The sequence below is a fragment of the Calliphora vicina genome, chromosome 2 (assembly GCF_958450345.1).
Source record: "Calliphora vicina chromosome 2, idCalVici1.1, whole genome shotgun sequence".
Classification (NCBI taxonomy): domain Eukaryota; kingdom Metazoa; phylum Arthropoda; class Insecta; order Diptera; family Calliphoridae; genus Calliphora; species Calliphora vicina.
Genome location: NC_088781.1, coordinates 131,484,042 through 131,502,367, shown reverse-complemented (window position 1 = coordinate 131,502,367; position 18,326 = coordinate 131,484,042). Strand labels below are relative to the sequence as shown.

The 18,326-nt window shown below is 28.6% G+C and overlaps 1 protein-coding gene across 1 annotated transcript in view; it reads right to left on the bottom strand.

Annotated features, from left to right (window-relative positions):
- LOC135950315 (uncharacterized) overlaps positions 1-10,831 on the bottom strand; it is a 146,873-nt gene extending 136,042 nt beyond the window's left edge. The window contains exon 1 of the mRNA XM_065499854.1: positions 10,724-10,831. The gene's annotated coding sequence lies outside the window, so the exon portion shown is untranslated. The remainder of the gene's footprint in view (positions 1-10,723) is intronic.
- Positions 10,832-18,326: the final 7,495 nt, after the last annotated feature.

Here is an 18,326-nt window from a genome sequence, read left to right as displayed (position 1 = left end):
GCACAGCCGAATATAGCTCTCTTACTTGTTTTTATCTTAAGTTCTTTTTCTATGAATTTTTTTTCTCCAATATTTATTTGTGTTTATTTTGTTTACGCTCATTTTTCTTATTTATTGTAGATTTTCATTTGTTCTACATGATTTTTAGAACGTGCGAATGTTCATTTCTGACCATTTTACTAGAACGCCTTCTCTAGCCAAGTATTTAAGCAATGAAAATATATTTCATGATGCTGGTGTTGTTTTTATTATTTGTTTCAGTTGCTATTTATTAATATATGAGATAAAGTTTACTTTTATTTTATTTTGGATTAAAAGAAAACAAACAAAAAAATATCGAAATAAAATCGTTTGTAAAAAAAGAAATGAAATTTATTTGAAAATACAGTGGTCTTAGAGGGTCCACCTCTCTTCATATGTAGTTCCACTAAAAAAGAATTTGTAGACATTTTTGAAAGGTTGGAGAGTGAAATCTTCTATAATTTATATCTTTATTTACTTAAAAAATTACCAGACATATCTCTGATTCTTTTTTGAAATTCCTACCCTTTATGGGGAAAAAGCGGGTAAAAATTAGTTCTTTTTTAGCTACTTATGGTACTTTTAAATCAACTAATCTGTATATATAAAAATGAAATGGTCCATGTATGTAATGGCATCACGTGAGAATGGCTGGAGCGATTTGGCTGATTTTGTTTTATTCGATTCGAAAGGAGATGGTTTGTAAAGAAAAAAATTCAAAAATTCCGAATAAAACTCGGACATTTTTTTTTGAGCCCAGTCAACTGTAATAAAAACAGCTCCCTAAAGTATGCTGTACAAATTAAGATATTTTATTTGCAAATAAATAAGAACAGGCAGGTTTATGTGGGTTGGAGAAACTTGAAGAACTAACATTGGTAAATGCTAGCGGGCGAAGCCGGGGCGGTCAAGATGTTTTATTAAGATTGATATATTTTACCATTGAGGTAAGCAAAATAGACATATTGTATATCATTGTAAAGGAAATTAAATGAACTTTATAAAACTGTTAAAATTATTTAATTATTAAAAAATTCATAGAACATTTTTGTTAAAAGACAACGAAAAATCAGAAATAAATAATTTGGATATGGACTGAATCCAGAATATTTTTCAAACAGCTTTAAGTAATCAAATTATGTTGAAATATGTAATAAAGGGAGATAGAAGAAATCTTAAAATGTTTCTAAAATAAAAAAAAAATGTATTAAAAAAATTTTAAGACCAACACAAAATCTGCATAAAAAATAGTTTTTTACTTGAAATCAGAAATTTTTGGAGAATTAACCCGATTACTTCTGCTGAATTATTACAAAGTTTTTAGTTAATAAGTTTTAAACAATCTGAAGAAATCAAAAAAAAAATTTAAACATTTTTTTTTTTTTGGTTTAATGTATGAACTTCATGAAATGCTGAATGTAGAGTGCTGAGTAAATTTTTCTTAAAATTATATCCATGATAATGCTTGAGTTATCTACTTTCATAATTTGCTGGAATATATTTAGTTTTAATAACAAGATTTTTTATTATATTGTTAAAACCAAAGAGACTTTATTTAAAAAATTTCAGATTTTTGGCTTCCAAAATATTATTTCAACATTTTTTCATTATTTAAAATTTGCAGCTAAATTAAAATTTTCTTATACAATTTACTTACTAAACTGTGTATTAACCAGAAATATTTTTAGTAATTTTTTAAATTTTAGAACAACAAAGTTATTAACAAAAACGTAGAAAAGAGTAAAAATTTAAATTTCAGTGTGAAAATCAGATGATTTTTTTAAACATTTTTTATAATTCAATTTTTTTTTTGGGATTTTTTTCATAATTTCTTTTTAAAGAATTATTTAAAAATTGTATATTTAAAAATTTTTTAACAAAAAATTTTAAGAAATATTTTTTTTTTAAATATTGAATTTTTTTCACAAATTTTTTTTTATTTAAAGTTTGAAGCTAAATTAAAATTTTCTTATACAATTTAGTTAATAAACTGTGTATTAACTAGAAATATTTTTAGTAATTTTTTAAATTTTAGAACAACAAAGATATTAACAAAAACGTAGAAAAGAGTAAAAATTTAAATTTCAGTGTGAAAATCAGCTGATTTTTTTAAACGTTGTTTTGGGCCATTTTTTATAATTAAAATTTTTTTTTGGGGATATTTTTCATAATTTCTTTTTAAAGAAAAATTGCTGGTACAGTTATATGTTTCAATTTTATTTTAAATATCTGCTAAGCTTGTCTACTTTCATAAATTGCTTTAAAATATTTAGTTTTATTAACAAAATTTTTAATTATATTAAAAAAACTAAGGTTAATTTTATTTAAAAAATTCAAGATTTTTGTGACCAAAACTTTAAGTTTATAATTTTTCTTTATTTAATTATTGAACATAAATTAAAATTATATTCAAATAAATTATTCAGAAAATTGTTGGCAATCTAGAGATATTTTTAGAAAATTTTTTCAATTTACAACAACAAAGTTATTAGCAAAAGAAGATAAACCCCAAAAAAAAAATTTTAATTTAAGTGAGAAAATATAAATTTTTTCTAAATTTTAAAGGGTTTTAAAATACTTTCAGTTATTTATAGCTTTATTTAGTTTCGTAGTGTTCATAATTAAAAAAAAATTTGAAATTTTAAAAAATTTTATTAAAAATTTTGGCCTTTTTTATGTTTAACATTTATATTTGTTTTAAGAATATTTTGAAAGCCTAACTCTTGCTCTATTGTTAAACCAAATTTGATTTCATTTGAATTAACAGTTGTTTCGAATTTAGCTAAAATATAAACGTAAATTTTTCTTTATTTTCCTTAGTTTTTACACATAACTTTGGCTTACACTGTATTTGTATTGCTTTTGAGAATTTTTTAATTATTGTTACATTTCTGTTATAAACAAATATTTAAAGAATTTAAACCAAGCAAAACTAAATAAATAAAACTATTTGCAGATTAAAAGAATATTTTTTTTTTAATAATTCAAAATTCCCTTGAAGTTTGCGACAATTAAAAGCAAATACATTCTAAAAATAAGAATAAAAAGTTTAATGTGCTGTTTTTCTATAGCGAACGAGTGCTTTGAGTGGACGTTTTACATGTATTTTGTTTTTGTTACAGTAACAAAACACATGTTAAATTTCCACTCAAAGTACTCGTTCGCTATAGAAAAACAGCACATAAGCATAATAATTGTTCATATAAAAATTTAATAGCTTTTTAGAATGTTCTGTTTCTAGCTCATTTTCTTTGAATAAAACAAAAATTAAATTTCAGTTTCTTTGCTAGAAAAAAACAAAACAAATTTCCTAGATTTTTCTTTCCTTTGTAGCAAATTTTTCCCATAATTTTCTTACCCACATCACATAATTAACAACATATTTTATTGAAAAGTTCTTCTTAGCTGACTACACTTTCTTTGACATGAAATATAATGAGAAAAACAAACATATGCTGTTGAAAGCAGACAAATTATGTTAAAGAAAATTAAAAATAAAACTAATTAAGCAACATGATTTTAATTTCAATAAACAACAGACACTTTTATATAAATAGTTTAAAAATAAACAGGGCTATGCCTACTTTAGCAAGCAAATTAAAAACTTTTGAAACATGTTTGAACATGTCTTCATTTAATTGAAATTATTTTATTAGCAACTCAATTTAAGAATTTTTTTCTTTTTCCTGAATAGAGCTATAAATGTTTAAAATTGTTTTCCTTTCTTTGCTAATTATTTTAGCTTATTTTGGTTTAATTTCCTTTTAACACAAAGCAATTAAATATTTTGCAAATTTCTAGACAATTGTAATTGGCTTTTAGGCTATATATTTGAAATAGAATGTTAATTCAAAACAAAAAACAAAACTTTTTGAGTAAACAGCAAAGTTTTTATAACTTTTCAAGGTTAACAAGAAACTTTTAAACAAACGCAATAAAATTTAATATTTAAAATTTGCTATTAACAAAATGACCAAAATAACAAAGCGGTATAACACATTTGTATAACAGTTTTTGTTATATTTAAATAAATAACATTTTATTAAATTCTATTTTATATAAACAAAAAGGATTTTATGTTAGTATAAGAGTTTCATTTATTAAGTATAACAGTTTAATTTTTTTTTAGTATAACAGTTTATTTTCCCTGTCTAACAGTTACAAATTTGTATTAATTTCTTAGCTAAACATGTTTAAAATGCTTGAAATATAAATATTGGCTGTTGTTTTAGAGAAATTTTTCTTAAGCAATATAACAGTTATAAAAGAACTTTTAATAGTTTTCAAAATCCATAAATTTTAGACGAAAAATTCTGATAACTTAAAATTATAATAACGTTTTCATAGATTTTCCATCATTATTAAAAGAAATTTTCAGAAATTTCATAAAATTTCTATTAGTATAACAGTTTTAAAACAACTTTATTGTTTATAACAGTTTAATTTTAATTTCTTTATACATAAAACAGACAATATATGCATTTTTCATTATAATTTCAAAGAGATTTCTGTAAATTAAAAACTGTATAACAGTTAGACAACAACTGTTGAATTTGTATAACAGTTTTGTTTATATTTTGAAAATATAAAATTGTTTTAAATCTCTAATTGTTTAAATCAAAAAAAAATATATTTTAAAACTGTATAACAGTTAATTTCTAAGTATAACAGTTTAGGAATTTTGTCTCTCTACGAAAAAAACTGTTAAAAACTTTAAAATATTGCAGGAGGACAATGTTTAGATACCTTTGGAATAAACTTAGAAACATAGCACTGAATTGAGAGGCCTGTTGTTGGCAAGAAATCATAAGGCAAACGTTAATAATGAGATTAAATGTTGTTTTAATTGTATAACATATAATGAATTCTTAATTGCATTTGAAAAATTCCAACTTCTATAACAAAACAACTGTATAACAGTTTTACTTTCAGTATAACAGTCTTTCGCTAAAGAAGGACATATTTAATTTGTATAATTTTTTATATTGTTACGAAATTGTACTTGAATTCAAATATAACGATTTTAAGGGCTGATAACAAATAACAGTGCATGTCTGTGGGCATTATTAAATAAAAGCTTTCAGTTGATTTGATCGTAAGTTGACAATGCTGTATTCGAATTCGAATATTCAGTTAAAGAACATTGTAGAAAGTACACCACAGATGGCGTATGTATTAGTAAGATCTAGAATATTCGAATTTTGACAGTTAAAGAACAATCTAGAGTGCAGATGTCAGTGTTATAGTGGCAGAGGTTGCAGTCGTGAGTAAGTTTATCAGAGACGCTTTTCGAATAAACATCAACTGAGTGCCTTAAAGTGTGTTGTGTTTTTCAAGTAAAATAAATAAATTGTAAATTATAAATTGTGTCTGTATTTCTGAGAATTTACCACCGTGTATAAAAACCACTGAGTGACTATTTAATTCTGTGGTTGTTGTACATTTTAAATAAATAAAGAGTTGTAACAATTTTTAAACTACTAAACGGCTTTTATTTGCAATCAGAAGTATCCGGATTATTTAAAGGAAATAAACCAAACGTTTTGAAAAAGTTAAAACGTAACAATATTCAAGTTTCATGAATAACAAACTTAAAACAATCTTTATTTGGTAAATCCTAGTTTAAATTTAGTGTATAACAGTTTGAAAAAAATTTGAGATTTGTATGTCAAAAATTTTCCAAATGTTACAAAATCTTTAAATTTATGGTATATAACAGTTTAAATTTTAGTATAACAGTTTTGCTAAAAGATGATATTTGTATGCCAACCTTTAATAAATCCTCAAATTGGAAAGCAAATGTTCATACAATTTAGATTTCTTTGTATAACAGTTACCATTACGAACAAAATAAAATATTGATGTATAACAGTTTGACAAAAATCTGAGAATTGTATGTCTAACTTAAACACAAAGACAGATATTTTCTAACTAAAAAAGTTTTTTGAAATGTTACAAAAACTTTAGATTCTATAAAATTCGGGCGTATAACAGTTTCAATTTTAGTATAACAGTTTTGCAAAAAGATGATATTTACACGACAGACATTAAGAAATCGTTAAATTGGAAAATAATTATTTATAACAATTTAGATTTCTTTGTATAACAGTTATAATTTTGAACAAAATCAAATATGGATGTATAACAGTTTGGCAAAAATCTAAATTTCTAACTAAAACAGTTTTTTTGAAATGTTACAAATACTTTAGGTTCTATAAAATTCTGGCGTATAACAGTTTCAGTATAACAATTTTGCAAAAAGATGATATTTATATGACAAACTTTAAGAAATCTTTAAATTGGCAAATAATTGTTTATACAATTTAGATTTCTTTGTATAACAGTTATAATTTTGAAAAATATAACAGTTATTGGCTAAATATAACAGTTTTTTTTGATAAGTCTAAAATGGCATTAATACAAATACTTTAGTTTCTATAAAAAACTGGTGTATAACAGTTTTATTTTTTGTATAACAGTTTAATTTTACAGTTTTGCAAAAAAAAAAACTGATTTATCTTCTATATATATAAAAATGAAATGGTCCATTTATGTAATGGCATCACGTGAGAACGGCTGGAGCGATTTGGCTGATTTTTTTTTTATTCGATTCGAAATTTTCAGGAGATGGTTTGTAAGGAAAAAAAATTAAAAAATTCCGGGTAAAACTCGGAATTTTTTTTTGAGTCCAGTCTACTGTAATAAAAAAAGCTCCCTAAAGTATGCAGTACAAATTTAGATATTTTATTTTGCAAATAAATAAGAAAAGCCATTAGTATGTGGGTTGGAGAAACTTGAAAAACTAACAAGTTTCATTTAACTAGTTTGTATTAAAAATCAACAAAAACGGTCCATTAAATCTATCTTTATACACTGACAATATGTAAATCAAATGAAAGGTATTTCAAAGACCTTTCCAACACTGCTGATTGCTTTAAGTTTGTCATACAGTTTGTAATTTTTACAATGTTCATTTACATTATAGCTAGGGATATTGATATATATCTTAGTCGAAATCAACTTTCTTAAAGCCTCCACACGAAGAGAAAAACATGATTGTGGTAAACATAATCTAAGAGCAACATATTATGATAAGATTTATTATTGTTTTCCAAAACATATTATGATCATTATTATTATCATAAAATATCATAATATGTTTTGAAGTAATCATATTATGATAAAAATCAATCATAATATGTTCTGAAATACTCATATTATGATATAAATCGAACATAATATGGCCCAAATTAATCATATTTATGACCCAATTAAATCATATTAAGATCAAAAGTAATCATATTATTACTAAAATTTATTTTTGAAAATACAAAATTTAATTTTAATAGGTTTTAGTTTTAAGGTACTAACTTCCCAATTAAAATATTATTAATAAATTCACTGAAATTTATTTTTATTCGCTCTAGGAAAGTTAAAGATAATATACAAATAATACTATAGAGCGAATGAGAATTGCATACACTCAAAATTTACTTGTAAAAAAATTATAGCTTAGACAAACACCAACATTCACAAATAGTGGCGAAAAAGACTATTAACATTAAACATGTTTTGTTTGCATCTTAAACATATTATGACTACGCGTATAGAAACTTAACATTTAATGGTTGTACCTAATAATAATATGTTTACCTATTTATCATTATTTAGTTGTTCGAACCATTCGGTGAACCATATTCATATTTATAACATTTAATGGTTGTATTGTTGAAATTAAATTAAAACAACAATTATATGTTTACTACAACAATATATTGTTACAACGAACATGGTAAGCTGTCGTAACCATATCGAACCATATTTTTTTCTATGGGTGCCATGATTTTCTATTAAGTAATAGATAGACATTAGGAAATGTTGTTATTAGAAATTAGAAGAAAGAGTCCACAAATAACTGAGATTTGATAAAAAGAAACCACGACTACCACGATCTATTTACAGACAATATGTATATCAAATGAAAGGTTTTGTTTGACAGCCTTTCCTAGGCAATAGTTATTTTAGCCTCAATCGTAGGTTCAGTTAAAGTTTCAATCATAGGTATTTATGTTGTCCAAACTAGCACCATTTAAGGGTATTTATATATTTCAATTTTAGTTTATTAAAATTAAAATTTATAAATCCTGCGTTTTAGCATCAATCGTAAGTCTTCATGCAGTCAAATTTCAGCTTCATTCGTAGGTCTTTATGAACTCAAATTTTTTCTACAATCGAAGGTTTCAATCGAAGGTCAAATTTTAACTTCAATCGTAGGTCTTCATGGAGTCAAATTTCAGCTTCAATTGTAGGTCTTCATGAAGTCAAATTTGATCTTCAGTTGAAGATATCCATGAAGTCAAATTTCAGCGTCAATCGAAGGTCTTCATGAAGTCAAATTTCAGCTTCAATCGTAGGTCTTCGTGAAGTCAAATTTTTTCTTCAGTCGAAGGTCTTATTGTGTTCTTAGTTTAGCATTAACCGTAGGCCTTCGTGAAGTCAAATTTCAACTTCAATCGAAAGTCTTAATGTGGTTTTACTTTAACATTAATCGTTAATCTTCAAGAAATAAAATTTCAGATTCAATCTTAATGAAGTCAAATTTCAGCTTCAATCGAAGGTCTGCATTAAGTCAAATTATATCTTGAAGCGTAGGTCTTCATGAAGTCAAATTTCATCTTCAATTGTAGGTCTTCATGAAGTCAAATTTTTTCTATAATCGAAGGTCTTCGTGAAGTCAAATTGAAGGTCTCCATGAAGTCAAATTTCAGCTTCAATCGAAGTTCTTAATGAAGTCAAATTTCAGCTTCAATCCAAGGTCTTCAAGAAGTCAAATTTTAGCTTCAATCGTAGGCTTTGATAAAAGCAAATTTTATCTTCAATCGAAGGTCTTAATGAAATCAAATGTCAGGTTCTATCCAAGGTCATCATGAAGTCAAATTTTATCTTCAATCTTAGGCCTTCATGAAGTCAAATTTCAGCTTCAATCGAAGGCCTTCATAAAGTCAAATTTCAGCTTGCATCTTAGGTCTCTATGAAGTAAAATTTTATCTTCAATCATAGGCCTTGATGAAGTCAAATTTTTTCTTCAATCGAAGGTCTTAATGATTTTCAGCTTGGAATCAAATGTCAGCTTGAATCGTAGGCCTTCATGAAGTAAAATTTTATCTTCAGTCAGAGGAATTTCAGCTTCATTCGTAGGTCTTGATGAAATCAGAAATTATCTTCAATCGAAGGTCTTAATGAAGTAAAATTTCAGCTTCAATCGAAAGCCTTAATGAAATCAAATTTCAACTTCAAAGATCTTCAAGAAGTCAAATTTTAACTTCAATCGTAGGCCTTCATGAAGTCAAATTTCAGCTCAAATTTCAATCTAAGGTCTGAATGAAGTCAAATTTCAGCTTCAATCGCAGATCTTCATGAACTCAAATTTCAGCTTCAATTGAAGGTCTTAATGAAGTCAAATTTCAGCTGCAATCCAAGTTGCTTATAAAGACTTAATTTAGCATTAGTCGTAGGTCTTTATCTTGTCCATGTTTGGCTTGTAACGCAGGTCTTTCTGTTATCCAAGTTTGGCTTCAAACGTAGAAATGTGGTGGTGATAAAAAGCATTCAAAACAGAACTGACATTTGGTAGTCTACCTTTTCTCTCACCTTAGATGAAAAATAAACTTTGAATGTCACTATTATATTGTTATAAATTGTTTTCTTTTTAACATTTTGTTTACTTTCCTTCACCATATGTATGTTATTTCGTTTGTAATTTCTACATTTTTCATTTGCGCTCCCATAAAGTATATATATTCTGAATCGTTATAGATAGCGGAGTCGAAATAGCCATGTCCGTATGTCCGTTTGTATGTTGAAATCAACCTTCCCTAGCCCCCGAATAACTTACATACATGATTCATACATCAATATATCCACAAAAGTTCCGCTTAGGTTGGTATTTAAATTGAAGAAAATCGGCCTTCCAATGGCTGAAATATAAGGAAAAAGCAGCACCTCGATTTTTACCTATTTTTTTAATCTATATCTGAATTAAGTGCTTAATATAGATAAGATGGATATCTAATGATAGATGTTTTAAAGACGTTTCCAACAACGTAAATATCACCATAGTAGTTCAGACCTACAATAGGGAAAAATCGGAAAAAATAATTTTTTAACCCGAATTTTTTTTTTTCACCAAAAAAATATTTTAAAATAAAATTTTTATTCAACCCTATTTTTGTCAATAATAAAATTAAAAAACCAAAAAAAAAAAATTTGTTTTAAATTTTTTTTAACAAAAAATTATTTTTTAAATAAAAAAAATTTTAAGCGAAAAATATTTCCAATTTTCTTGTTCTTTCTTTGATGAAGGTTTTAAACAAATTTGTTTAATTAAAATATTTTTGCAAAAAAAATATTTTTTTTTAAATCCATCTTTATCTGTTGGCCTACTTCCCTGTATTTAGAGAAAATGTTTTTATTTTATAATTTATGCATTTGTAACACTTCAAAATAAATAACAAACATTTTTTTATTATTATTATTTTTCTTTCTTTTTATATTTTATTCTGTTTTTATTTATTTTGCCCAACTTTTTCTTGTGAATTTTTTTCGTCTTTGTTTTTCTTAGTTAAAGAAAATTTACATTTAAAGTTTTGTTCAAAAAAAAAAACAACAAAACAAAAAACAGCAGCTGTAGTAAAGCACTTACACAAAATTTTCAGCTTTTTGAAACAAATTTTTGGGCAGCTAAAATGGATGCGTTAGAAGGGGAGCAAGAAATGCACAAATTATTTTTTTTTTACTTTTAGAATTTAAGGAAATATGTTGTTTAAATAAATTTTAATTTATGAAAACTCTCAAAAATAAATATTTAGAGATTTTTTTATAGAAATAAATTTGTTAGATTTAACTGCTTTTTAATTTATTGTAACTGGTATAATTTTATTTGTTTTACTTTTTTTCTGTTTTTTTTAACAATTTTTTCGTGTTATTTAGGTAATAAATAAACAACCTACTTAAAATTTGTTTTACAATTTTTATTATTGAATTTTCCACTGCCCACTGCTGTTTAGAACTTTTTTTATGTTAAACACTTGGTTTTATGTTAAAGCAATTTGTTTCTTTTTAAGATTTTTTTTACAAACTTTTTGTACACAACTTTTTTTTGTTAAATTTTTTTTCAATTTTATTATTCTTTTTTAATTTATAGCTCTTTTACTTTATAACTTAATTCATTCTCTTTATTATTTATATTATTATTCTTATTAGAGATTTAAGACACTATAATTCTTTATTTTTCATAATTTTTTCTAATGTGTTTTAGCGCATTTTGTTTGTTTGTGGCTACCGAACACGTTGAAACTCGCTTTAAAACTAAAGTTTAGTTTAATAAGGCCCAGACACATTGTTGTGTTTTGTTAGGCCATATAAAAAGGTGGTTGGTTGGTTGGTGGAGAGAACACATACAATGGGCTAAAACCAAAACAGCTCAAACTCAAACCAAATTAACTAACACAACTATCAATAGCCCAGTTTTACACACACGCAACATGTTGCCTATAAATAAATGGAAATTCAGGTTTAACTGGAAATAACCAACATATAACAACAACAACAATACAGCTAACACAACCAACAAGTTGCAATGAAAATGTTGTTGTTTACAAACAGGTTTGAAACGAACCTTTGTAACGGTAAATGTTGGAAGAACCAAATAGTTTGAATATGAAATTGAAATAGTTAGATGTTAAAGATTGAAGCTATTTATTTGTAACTGGGATAAAGAAAAGTTCAACATATTTGATATCATTTTAAAGGAAATTCTCTCTAGTTTTTAAATATATAAAAAATAATTGGCATATTACAAAAAATAAATTAAAGAACATAAAAAAATAAAAATAAAATTTTGAAATATTTCAAGTACATTTTTTGCAAAATTTGTCCAAGAAGAAATGAATAGTTACACATACTTTAAATTAATATAAAAGCCAATAATGACAACCTTTCAAAATCAATATATAAGCAATAAAAAATACTATAACTGCAACAAAAACTGTAAGCGAACTATAATATTTTAAAGTAAAAAATTGTCAACTTAAAATTTGAAAATTTTCTTAAACTTTTAATCAAACCTATATTTTTAAAGGTAAATTATCAAAATGTATGCAATTTTTGGAGAACACCATAACATTTTTGTTTTTTAACTTGTAAAAACTAAACAATTTCCCTTAACGCTAGCTTCCTTAACACCCTTACTCCTTGATTAATACTATATTGCTTTTTAAATACTATATACCTCACTTATCACATGTTCTCTCCATATCTTTTCACCCCTCCCCCCCTCATTCCATAAAACATTCAACAGTTCTTGTTGTCTTATTATGTTAAACCCGCTTAAAATTGCACTTATTTCCAAAACCCTACCATAACAAACAACACATAAAAACAATCAACATTAAACAACCCTCGACCACCACCTGCTATTCCAATCCGGCGGCTACTTTTCCAATCCCCAGATTTTATTTGTTTTCATTACTGGAAGACCCCTGCTGCAATCATCATCATCATCATTATCAACCATACTCAACAACATCATCATGTGTAAACATCTGTTTAATAAACCTTGAAACAATTTTTTTAATATTTCCTTTAACTGTTTTGAGAGATTTTATTTCAGCTCGAAATATGCAACAGGCATTAAAAACATCAATAATACACAGCAGCAATGGAAATAAAATTAAAAAAAAAAACGAAAAACTTATAATGTGTTACAAGTTGCAAACGAACAGTTTGGTGGAAACTAACACACTTGTGAGGTAAATGGTTGTAAGACAGTTGTGGAAAATGAAATAAGTACTAAAGCAACATAAAATTAGAACTAGTTCAGGTTTTTATATAGGTTCTAGTTCTGTTCTAGTTCTAGTTCTAGTTCTAGTTCTAGTTCTGTTCTAGTTCTAGTTCTGTTCTAGTTCTGTTCTAGTTCTAGTTCTGTTCTAGTTCTGTTCTGTTCTAGTTCTGTTCTAGTTCTGTTCTAGTTCTGTTCTAGTTCTGTTCTAGTTCTGTTCTAGTTCTGTTCTAGTTCTGTTCTAGTTCTGCTCTAGTTCTGTTCTAGTTCTGTTCTAGTTCTGTTCTAGTTCTGTTCTAGTTCTGTTCTAGTTCTGTTCTAGTTCTGTTCTAGTTCTGTTCTAGTTCTGTTCTAGTTCTGTTCTAGTTCTGTTCTAGTTCTGTTCTAGTTCTGTTCTAGTTCTGTTCTAGTTCTGTTCTAGTTCTGTTCTAGTTCTGTTCTAGTTCTGTTCTAGTTCTGTTCTAGTTCTGTTCTAGTTCTGTTCTAGTTCTGTTCTAGTTCTGTTCTAGTTCTGTTCTAGTTCTGTTCTAGTTCTGTTCTAGTTCTGTTCTAGTTCTGTTCTAGTTCTGTTCTAGTTCTGTTCTAGTTCTGTTCTAGTTCTGTTCTAGTTCTGTTCTAGTTCTGTTCTAGTTCTGTTCTAGTTCTGTTCTAGTTCTGTTCTAGTTCTGTTCTAGTTCTGTTCTAGTTCTGTTCTAGTTCTGTTCTAGTTCTGTTCTAGTTCTGTTCTAGTTCTGTTCTAGTTCTGTTCTAGTTCTGTTCTAGTTCTGTTCTAGTTCTGTTCTAGTTCTGTTCTAGTTCTGTTCTAGTTCTGTTCTAGTTCTGTTCTAGTTCTGTTCTAGTTCTGTTCTAGTTCTGTTCTAGTTCTGTTCTAGTTCTGTTCTAGTTCTGTTCTAGTTCTGTTCTAGTTCTGTTCTAGTTCTGTTCTAGTTCTGTTCTAGTTCTGTTCTAGTTCTGTTCTAGTTCTGTTCTAGTTCTGTTCTAGTTCTGTTCTAGTTCTGTTCTAGTTCTGTTCTAGTTCTGTTCTAGTTCTGTTCTAGTTCTGTTCTAGTTCTGTTCTAGTTCTGTTCTAGTTCTGTTCTAGTTCTGTTCTAGTTCTGTTCTAGTTCTGTTCTAGTTCTGTTCTAGTTCTGTTCTAGTTCTGTTCTAGTTCTGTTCTAGTTCTGTTCTAGTTCTGTTCTAGTTCTGTTCTAGTTCTGTTCTAGTTCTGTTCTAGTTCTGTTCTAGTTCTGTTCTAGTTCTGTTCTAGTTCTGTTCTAGTTCTGTTCTAGTTCTGTTCTAGTTCTGTTCTAGTTCTGTTCTAGTTCTGTTCTAGTTCTGTTCTAGTTCTGTTCTAGTTCTGTTCTAGTTCTGTTCTAGTTCTGTTCTAGTTCTGTTCTAGTTCTGTTCTAGTTCTGTTCTAGTTCTGTTCTAGTTCTGTTCTAGTTCTGTTCTAGTTCTGTTCTAGTTCTGTTCTAGTTCTGTTCTAGTTCTGTTCTAGTTCTGTTCTAGTTCTGTTCTAGTTCTGTTCTAGTTCTGTTCTAGTTCTGTTCTAGTTCTGTTCTAGTTCTGTTCTAGTTCTGTTCTAGTTCTGTTCTGTTCTAGTTCTGTTCTAGTTCTGTTCTAGTTCTGTTCTAGTTCTGTTCTAGTTCTGTTCTAGTTCTGTTCTAGTTCTGTTCTAGTTCTGTTCTAGTTCTGTTCTAGTTCTGTTCTAGTTCTGTTCTAGTTCTGTTCTGTTCTAGTTCTGTTCTAGTTCTGTTCTGTTCTAGTTCTGTTCTAGTTCTGTTCTAGTTCTGTTCTAGTTCTGTTCTGTTCTAGTTCTGTTCTAGTTCTGTTCTAGTTCTGTTCTAGTTCTGTTCTGTTCTAGTTCTGTTCTAGTTCTGTTCTAGTTCTGTTCTAGTTCTGTTCTAGTTCTGTTCTAGTTCTGTTCTAGTTCTGTTCTAGTTCTGTTCTAGTTCTGTTCTAGTTCTGTTCTAGTTCTGTTCTAGTTCTGTTCTAGTTCTGTTCTAGTTCTGTTCTAGTTCTGTTCTAGTTCTGTTCTAGTTCTGTTCTAGTTCTGTTCTAGTTCTGTTCTAGTTCTGTTCTAGTTCTGTTCTAGTTCTGTTCTAGTTCTGTTCTAGTTCTGTTCTAGTTCTGTTCTAGTTCTGTTCTAGTTCTGTTCTAGTTCTGTTCTAGTTCTGTTCTAGTTCTGTTCTAGTTCTGTTCTAGTTCTGTTCTAGTTCTGTTCTAGTTCTGTTCTAGTTCTGTTCTAGTTCTGTTCTAGTTCTGTTCTGTTCTAGTTCTGTTCTAGTTCTGTTCTAGTTCTGTTCTAGTTCTGTTCTAGTTCTGTTCTAGTTCTGTTCTAGTTCTGTTCTAGTTCTGTTCTAGTTCTGTTCTAGTTCTGTTCTGTTCTAGTTCTGTTCTAGTTCTGTTCTGTTCTAGTTCTGTTCTAGTTCTGTTCTAGTTCTGTTCTAGTTCTGTTCTAGTTCTGTTCTAGTTCTGTTCTAGTTCTGTTCTAGTTCTGTTCTAGTTCTGTTCTAGTTCTGTTCTAGTTCTGTTCTAGTTCTGTTCTAGTTCTGTTCTAGTTCTGTTCTAGTTCTGTTCTAGTTCTGTTCTAGTTCTGTTCTAGTTCTGTTCTAGTTCTGTTCTAGTTCTGTTCTAGTTCTGTTCTAGTTCTGTTCTAGTTCTGTTCTAGTTCTGTTCTAGTTCTGTTCTAGTTCTGTTCTAGTTCTGTTCTAGTTCTGTTCTAGTTCTGTTCTAGTTCTGTTCTAGTTCTGTTCTAGTTCTGTTCTAGTTCTGTTCTAGTTCTGTTCTAGTTCTGTTCTAGTTCTGTTCTAGTTCTGTTCTAGTTCTGTTCTAGTTCTGTTCTAGTTCTGTTCTAGTTCTGTTCTAGTTCTGTTCTAGTTCTGTTCTAGTTCTGTTCTAGTTCTGTTCTAGTTCTGTTCTAGTTCTGTTCTAGTTCTGTTCTAGTTCTGTTCTAGTTCTGTTCTAGTTCTGTTCTAGTTCTGTTCTAGTTCTGTTCTAGTTCTGTTCTAGTTCTGTTCTAGTTCTGTTCTAGTTCTGTTCTAGTTCTGTTCTAGTTCTGTTCTAGTTCTGTTCTAGTTCTGTTCTAGTTCTGTTCTAGTTCTGTTCTAGTTCTGTTCTAGTTCTGTTCTAGTTCTGTTCTAGTTCTGTTCTAGTTCTGTTCTAGTTCTGTTCTAGTTCTGTTCTAGTTCTGTTCTAGTTCTGTTCTAGTTCTGTTCTAGTTCTGTTCTAGTTCTGTTCTAGTTCTGTTCTAGTTCTGTTCTAGTTCTGTTCTAGTTCTGTTCTAGTTCTGTTCTAGTTCTGTTCTAGTTCTGTTCTAGTTCTGTTCTAGTTCTGTTCTAGTTCTGTTCTAGTTCTGTTCTAGTTCTGTTCTAGTTCTGTTCTAGTTCTGTTCTAGTTCTGTTCTAGTTCTGTTCTAGTTCTGTTCTAGTTCTGTTCTAGTTCTGTTCTAGTTCTGTTCTAGTTCTGTTCTAGTTCTGTTCTAGTTCTGTTCTAGTTCTGTTCTAGTTCTGTTCTAGTTCTGTTCTAGTTCTGTTCTAGTTCTGTTCTAGTTCTGTTCTAGTTCTGTTCTAGTTCTGTTCTAGTTCTGTTCTAGTTCTGTTCTAGTTCTGTTCTAGTTCTGTTCTAGTTCTGTTCTAGTTCTGTTCTAGTTCTGTTCTAGTTCTGTTCTAGTTCTGTTCTAGTTCTGTTCTAGTTCTGTTCTAGTTCTGTTCTAGTTCTGTTCTAGTTCTGTTCTAGTTCTGTTCTAGTTCTGTTCTAGTTCTGTTCTAGTTCTGTTCTAGTTCTGTTCTAGTTCTGTTCTAGTTCTGTTCTAGTTCTGTTCTAGTTCTGTTCTAGTTCTGTTCTAGTTCTGTTCTAGTTCTGTTCTAGTTCTGTTCTAGTTCTGTTCTAGTTCTAGTTCTAGTTCTAGTTCTAGTTCTAGTTCTGTTCTAGTTCTGTTCTAGTTCTAGTTCTGTTCTAGTTCTGTTCTAGTTCTGTTCTAGTTCTGTTCTAGTTCTGTTCTAGTTCTGTTCTAGTTCTGTTCTAGTTCTGTTCTAGTTCTGTTCTAGTTCTGTTCTAGTTCTGTTCTAGTTCTGTTCTAGTTCTGTTCTAGTTCTGTTCTAGTTCTGTTCTAGTTCTGTTCTAGTTCTGTTCTAGTTCTGTTCTAGTTCTGTTCTAGTTCTGTTCTAGTTCTGTTCTAGTTCTGTTCTAGTTCTGTTCTAGTTCTGTTCTAGTTCTGTTCTAGTTCTGTTCTAGTTCTGTTCTAGTTCTGTTCTAGTTCTGTTCTAGTTCTGTTCTAGTTCTGTTCTAGTTCTGTTCTAGTTCTGTTCTAGTTCTGTTCTAGTTCTGTTCTAGTTCTGTTCTAGTTCTGTTCTAGTTCTGTTCTAGTTCTGTTCTAGTTCTGTTCTAGTTCTGTTCTAGTTCTGTTCTAGTTCTGTTCTAGTTCTGTTCTGTTCTAGTTCTGTTCTAGTTCTGTTCTAGTTCTGTTCTAGTTCTGTTCTAGTTCTGTTCTAGTTCTGTTCTAGTTCTGTTCTAGTTCTGTTCTAGTTCTGTTCTAGTTCTGTTCTAGTTCTGTTCTAGTTCTGTTCTAGTTCTGTTCTAGTTCTGTTCTAGTTCTGTTCTAGTTCTGTTCTAGTTCTGTTCTAGTTCTGTTCTAGTTCTGTTCTAGTTCTGTTCTAGTTCTGTTCTAGTTCTGTTCTAGTTCTGTTCTAGTTCTGTCTGTTCTAGTTCTGTTCTAGTTCTGTTCTAGTTCTGTTCTAGTTCTGTTCTAGTTCTGTTCTAGTTCTGTTCTAGTTCTGTTCTAGTTCTGTTCTAGTTCTGTTCTAGTTCTGTTCTAGTTCTGTTCTAGTTCTGTTCTAGTTCTGTTCTAGTTCTGTTCTAGTTCTGTTCTAGTTCTGTTCTAGTTCTGTTCTAGTTCTGTTCTAGTTCTGTTCTAGTTCTGTTCTAGTTCTGTTCTAGTTCTGTTCTAGTTCTGTTCTAGTTCTGTTCTAGTTCTGTTCTAGTTCTGTTCTAGTTCTGTTCTAGTTCTGTTCTAGTTCTGTTCTAGTTCTGTTCTAGTTCTGTTCTAGTTCTGTTCTAGTTCTGTTCTAGTTCTGTTCTAGTTCTGTTCTAGTTCTGTTCTAGTTCTGTTCTAGTTCTGTTCTAGTTCTGTTCTAGTTCTGTTCTAGTTCTGTTCTAGTTCTGTTCTAGTTCTGTTCTAGTTCTGTTCTAGTTCTGTTCTAGTTCTGTTCTAGTTCTGTTCTAGTTCTGTTCTAGTTCTGTTCTAGTTCTGTTCTAGTTCTGTTCTAGTTCTGTTCTAGTTCTGTTCTAGTTCTGTTCTAGTTCTGTTCTAGTTCTGTTCTAGTTCTGTTCTAGTTCTGTTCTAGTTCTGTTCTAGTTCTGTTCTAGTTCTGTTCTAGTTCTGTTCTAGTTCTGTTCTAGTTCTGTTCTAGTTCTGTTCTAGTTCTGTTCTAGTTCTGTTCTAGTTCTGTTCTAGTTCTGTTCTAGTTCTGTTCTAGTTCTGTTCTAG